We start from the raw sequence: 6,820 nt of genomic DNA, 5'->3' as shown, positions 1-6,820 counted from the left end.
CTCTTGCTCAGGCTGGTTTTGAACTCCTGAGCTCAAACAATCCGCCCGCCTTGCCCTCCCAGAGTGCTAGGATTACAGGCGTGAGCCACCTCGTCCGGCCGGTAATCTGTTTTAAAATGTTTTTTATCTTAAAGAATGTATCATATAACTTTTATAGTGTAATATGAATCTAAATGTACTAATAGTTATGTTAAAGATATACCTCATAAGCTATTGCTCACATGCCTGTCCTATATATTCCCTGTAAATCCTTGGCAGAGATGACCATTTATACTGTTTATATGACTCAGATTCCTATGGGTGAGTTCTTCTGCCCCAGATGAAAATGTACACACTGTCCCTGTCTGTCTCTTGTTAACAAGAAGTTATAGGATGCAGGTACAAGGAAGGACCTGGGCTCGTTTTGTTTTCTCAGAATGCCACGTGAGTGCAAACTTCAGTTAATACACCGAAGTGTCCTGAATCCAGAGCCTTCCTCCCTTAACAAATTGTGACAATGATAAACATTTTGTTTTCAAAATCTGGAAAGAATGTGGTTGGAACATAACAGAATCTCAGAAACATTAAGTGATATGTTTAAGATCATTCAAGTGGCAGACAGCAGACCCAGGGTTTGAAACCTAAGCCTTCTCGCAGGGACTCCGGAAAGTCCCATGCGGAGTGAGGGGCACCTACAAGCCAGTGGACAATCCACACATGTGTCCCCAGTGCAGCCAGTAGCTGCCAAGGTGTACACAAAGCAACAAGCATCCTGGGTGGGTGCCTGAGTTACCACAGCTGCTCTTTAAAACACATTCATGGGCCGGGCGCGGTGGCTCACGCCTGTAATCCTAGTACTCTGGGAGGCCGAGGCGGGTGGATCATTTGAGCTCAGGAGTTCGAGACCAGCCTGAGCAAGAGCGAGACCCCGTCTCTACTAAAAATAGAAATAAATTAATTGGACAGCTAAAAAAATATATAGAAAAAATTAGCCGGGCATGGTGGCGCATGCCTGTAGTCCCAGCTACTCGGGAAGCTGAGGCAGAAGGATCACTTGAGCCCAGGAGTTTGAGGTTGCTGTGAGCTAGGCTGACGCCACAGCACTCTAGCCCGGGCACCACAGTGAGACTCTGTCTAAAAAAAAAAAAAAAAAAAAAAAAACACATTCATGAACTCGCAGGAATAATTTGAAATGTGTAAGTATCTTGCACAGAGAATGTTGAAAAATTACATTTGTTCAAACCACCCACTGCTGACTTCATTATTCTAATTTTGGTGACATAGGTAGAGACCTGGTCAGCCAATCTCTAATGTCTTGAAAATTTCTGCTTTTTTGACATTTTGACACAATCCCTGCAGCGTAGGTGATGCTGGGTCAAAAGCTATGGCTCCAAAAACATCTCATATTAGTGCATTTCTGCAAAATGATCTTATGTGATTTTTCATTGAAATGACAGCTGTTTTGCTACTCATTTACCTGCGATGTTTTGCTGGTGCTGACAAATTATTAGTAACACCTTATACTTCAGTCCTTGCCACCTTCACCAACTCATTCAAAGAATTTTACCGATAACACGCTATCTGTTCAAACTAGGGGGCACAATGTTGCATTCAGTCTGAGTTGTCCCTGTGAATCTCCATTTCCCAATGTGCACGGGGGGGGGAGGGGCCTGCAAAGGCCAAAGTGAGGGGCACAGGGCCACATTGTGTCACAAAAAGACAAGGTTCTATTTGGGGGTACAGTGAGGGGACTTAAAACTGCTCACCTACAAGATGGTTATTCACCTCCCAAAAGACTAAGGATGCCTTTAAATAGTGCACCTTATAAAGGTATTCAAAAGTCTAACTGAATCCTCCAAGAATGTCATTGACAATTTTTAGGAACAGCTTTTATATAAAGGAAAAGTGCAGAGGAGTACAGGATGGGAGGGGGATGTTCAAGGGAAGACACCCCCTCCCCTGACTCTGAGGCCTCCCCCCATGCTAAGCCTCTCCAGACAGCAGAAGTCACATTTGACATCAAACTTCAGCCAGCAGCGAGCCTCTTCCGAGGGCAGATCAGGTGTGACCACTATGACGACCAAATGTTTTCCTTTCCGATTAATAGATGAAACATTCAGTACTCTGACGCTCAGAATAGCACCGACTAGTGTCTCAAATAGAAAACTTACATAAGAAAATAACTTTTTATTCTTTTATAATAGTAACAACTCCCTAGAAAATGCTGGTTACAGTTAATGAGAAAGATGAGTCAAGTCCAGTGTACATTTTTAATTTATGTCAATGCTAAATGTAGAAGTTGATTGCTTATGATTTATGAATTGAGCTTTAAAGTTTTTACCAAAAAAAAGTTATTTTGCCTATCATGGTTCAACTGGAATCTTGTTTACAACCTGCACACACATTAGTATAAATCAAACCCTACTGTTAAAACATCTCTTTTCTCAGGGTCTAGAGTTCTCTCTCCTCCTCCAATATCCCCCCCCCACCAAATGCCTCAAGGAAAGTTTTCTTTTTCTACCCCAAAATAGAAATGGCAGGGGTACCTTCATTTTTATTTTAACAACACCTACATTCCAATGGAATCATTAAAAATAGTCATTACTGATGGTTAGGTGAAATAAAATGAAAGGTCATCAGCTGCAGATACACGGGGATGTGTCTAGAGGTTAACTTAGCTTGGAATTTTTTTTAATTTAAATCAATGTAATATGTTGTTTTTAATGAATTTATTTCACTGGATATTGACAAATTATAATTGTGTATACTTCTGGGGTACAAAGTGATGCTATGATATATGTATACAATGTGGAATAATTGACTTAAGCTAATTAACATATATATCACCTCGAATACTTTTTTTGTATCAGTTTTGAAATCCTTCATCAAACACGCCCTCTGAAACTCTCCAAAGGGTTAATGACCAAGGTAACTGGGTGGGGGGAAACAGGCAAGTTCCATGTACTTTTCTCCATCCACTTTGCGTACCATTGAAATTTTCCATAATACAAAAGTTTAAAAATAGGTTTCTCCATTTTTTTTCCTTTTTTTTTAAACAAGGCACTCTTGATTATGACGACTCAGTTTTCACGCAGGACGGGGGGGGGGGGGGGGCAGGGTGGCAGAGGGCACCAGATCAGCTACAAACCCACCTTTGCTCCTTGCACAGGGGCCAGGGCTGGCGGAGGGTGGGGAGGGAGAAGGGAGTGGAGGGGGCGTCCTCACGTCCCACAGGCCCCGCACCTGTGGTCTGCTTCTGCAACAAGACACTCCACACAACCGCCAGACACACAGCAGGCAATACATCCAAAAATTCGGCTCCAGCTTCTTCCTGTCCGCACCAGAATGGACATCAGACTGCCACCCGCCCCCCCCTCGGCAGCTCATTTTCACTTTGGCTGCCTAGAGGATTTCGGGGGGATTCCGACCCCTCTTTGAAGACCACTTCCTAGCCCCGACGCCTGCCGCCCCTGCGATCGCACCTTAGCAAAGAAAGTTGGCTCGCTCTGGGTTTGTTGTGAAGCTGCTCACCCCACAGGCTGCAGGTCTGCGCAGCACACCACCTCTCCCCTTGGGGCTCTGACCAAACTCGCTGGGCTGTAGGAGGGGGACAGACATACCCAGACAGCGCGCCCCCACCGCCTGACTGTAACCAGAAAACGGAGCCAGCGGGTAATAACCAGTCCCCGATCCCCCGAAATCAGCCAGCCAAGCCTTCGTCCGGCATCTGCTGCACTGAACAAGGAGACGTGGCGAGGGAAGGCGCAGGCATCGGGTCTGAGCCAGGAGCGCCGCGGCGCCAGCTCATTTGACGCCGCAGGACTCCGCGCACCTGAAGTGTGGGTGCCAAGCGCCCAAGCCTCTGCCTGCACGAAGACCCAAAAGGAAAAGAGGACTATCAGAGGACCCCTTCCTTTTGTCTCTCAGAGATGCCAAGAGACCCCGCCGGCACCCTCCCCAAAGCTCAGCGGCGGGCGCCCACTCTACTGGGGTCTTGCGGAAAGCACACAGCGATCAAAGCCCCTTTCCTAAGAAAAGTGCCCAACTCCACCGGTGATCCATTCTCTCTCCTCACTGCTCGGAGAGTGCACACGAAGAGGCAGAAATCACGCCTAGGGAAAGCGAGCCTAAAATTTGAACCCTAAAAGCGCATCTGCTAGCTCCGATCTGGGCGCTGGGGCCAGTGGCTCTCAGGGCTGCAGGCTGTCGCGGATGCCAGGGGCCAGACAGCTCGCAAAGGCCGGTCTTGCCCTGGCCGGGAAAAGGGGCTCCAGGAGTCCCCGCCTCCGTCTCAGTCGCCGGTAGGGATTCTCCATCCCAAGTGCGCTTGCACCCTTGCCTTCCTCTGCGCTCCGCGGATCCAAGTCCGTTTTCCTTCCTAGTCCCAGATGGACCTAGGTTCCCAGCTCCGCCGCCGCCCCGCTCACCAGCCTTAGCTAGTCTCCTGTGGGTCACTCCAGGGGGTCACCCGAACCCGCAGAGCGGAGGCTGGCCGCACGCCCCCACGGCCCTGGGCAGTCTGGCTCAGCTGCGCTGCCACGTCTCGGGCTCAGCAGCTCCCACTGACTTCGCACAGCAGCCCCTCCGCGTCTCCCGGGCGCCCAGGGTGGCGAAGCGCCAAGGTGCAGCCCCGGCTGACAGCACCCGATCCCTTCCTCCGCATATTCTCCGTCAGCTCAGCTTTCCCCTCCCGCCCCGCGACCCCGCGCCTCCCAGGTCTCGCAGCCGCGACCACCAGGACTCACCGCGGGCGCCACGCCGCCGCCGGGTCTGCGCGCTCCGAGGCGGAGCCAGGACGCCCGCTCGCGCTTGGGCCGCCTCCCGCGCCCGCCGCCCGCTCGCAACCCCCGCCGCGCCCCCGCCCCCTGCCGGCCCTTCAGGCCGCCCCCGTCGCCCGGGCGGACCGCACTTACCTCCTGTACAAGGTGACCCGGCTGGTGAGCCCGAGCGGCCGCCCGCGAGTCTCCAGAGCGAGAGAGCGTGCGGGGCGCGGGGCGGTGCGGTGCCCGCCTCTGCTCCTCAGCTCCCCGGCTCTCTCCTCCTCTGCCCTCCCCTCCCCTCCGCGCCGTTCGCTCCTCCAGCCGCTCCCCGCCCTGTGCTCCCGGCTGCCCCGCGCGTACCGGAGCGCTGGGCGCCGGGCGCGGGGCAGCGGCGGCAGCCCGAGCGGCGGGGAGCCGGGAGCGGCGGCGCCGGGGCGGAGCCCAGTCCTCTCGGCCCCCGGGAAAGGAAGGGGTGCGGGGAGACTCCCCAGGCGCGCGCCTAGCCGGCTTGTTGGGCAAGGGGCGCCCCAGGGCGCGCCGCTCCTTTTGCGGAGCCCGGCAAAGAGGAGGAGGAGGAAGAGGGAGGAGCCCCGCGAAGGTGGTCACCAACTTTGCCCCAGGCCAGACGGGTCCTCGCTGGTGGTCGCGTCTGCAGGGTGGCTGGGGCTGGTATTTGGAACTGCGAGGGCAACTGGGGGAGGAGGACAGCTGCGGGGGACTTGGTAGACCGGAATTTACCGCCCGACTCCGGGAAGCGATGGCTCCCCTCGGTCCTAAAGGCCTCCCTAGGCTCCGGTTCGGGTTTAAGGTTCGTAAGGACCCACTTTATAGGTCCGGCGAATGTTCAAGTCCTGACCAGCTAAGCTAGCGAGGCGAAAGCAGGCGCGGGGTCGGACTCCTGAGACCACTCAGTCCAGAACCAGCCTGTTGTTGGCGCATGGCAGGCCCTCAGCAGTTGGAATTGCTGGAAACTAGGGCGGCGCTGGAGCGGGGAGGGAGGCGGTGTAATGGTGGCGAGCGGAGTAGGCGAAGGGGAGCCGCGGAAGGCCACCTACCAAGACTGTCTGCACTGCAAACACTGGAGAAGGAAAGGAGGTGGTGTTTTCCTTTGAGATTTCTTAGAGAATGAACTATAAAAGAAAGATTTAGGAGAAAGCGGTGGGGGTCAAAAGTTATTTAGAAAAAAAATCTGTGCCCTGTTTCAACACTAGGCAGAGACAGGCCACACGCCCAGTTCTGCCACCCCAGGCTGGAGACCTGGTGGTGGTCAAAGCTGGTTTCCCTCCGTGGTTCCTAACCCTCCTGGGTGCAAAGCGCTCCCTCCTGCCTGGTAACTGCGCCCTTGCCTCTGAGAAGGCACTGTGTCTTGCCCAGGTCTCCTCTGGTGGATTTTGCACAGGGCAGGATTTGGTGGTGATGCAAATTCCTTCCTGTGTTCCCTATGAGGGGACTCTTGGCCTCTGTGGAACCTCAGCAGCCGGTGGAGAATGCTAACATTCAGAGTGCCACCGCAAGGAGGCATTCGAGTGGAGGAGCAGGTCAGTGCAGCCAGTACCATCTGTGGTTTGTGTTCCTCCATCTCCGTCTCCATCTCTGCGGCATCACTGGGCACAGCTGGGGTTTCTTCCTCTAAATCTCCAGAGCTGCAAGGCTGTGGTCTGGAACACTCAAAAGGGCATTTTTCATTTCTCCCATGTAGGAGAACTTCTCAAATTGGAAGAAAATGCCACCTGGCCTTAGTAAGTAGCTTACCATTCCTGGGTCCTGTCCTCAACAGAGTATTTTCTCATCTAAGCCATTGGGCTGAGCAAATACTGTTAAGACACATTTGAGGTGGAGAATCATGATTTCACTTATCAGTGGAAGGAATTAAGGTCTAAAAAGGTTAATTGAGATTTCAATAACCACCCAAAATGTAGGAGTAGCCTGAAACCTATGTTTCCTGCTTCTGAAACAGTGCCCAGTTGCTTATTCAGCCTTTGAGTTGAATCTGGAGGCAGGTTTTGTTTTGCCAAGAGAACACCCGCCTAGGCTGCAGCCAGGACTTGCCTTTGCCTCTAGGGTATTGTTTGAATCTGTTT

Source organism: Propithecus coquereli, unplaced genomic scaffold (assembly GCF_000956105.1).
Source record: "Propithecus coquereli isolate 6110/MARCELLA unplaced genomic scaffold, Pcoq_1.0 Scaffold459, whole genome shotgun sequence".
Lineage (NCBI taxonomy): Eukaryota > Metazoa > Chordata > Mammalia > Primates > Indriidae > Propithecus > Propithecus coquereli.
Note: the sequence above shows the minus strand (reverse complement) of the source record.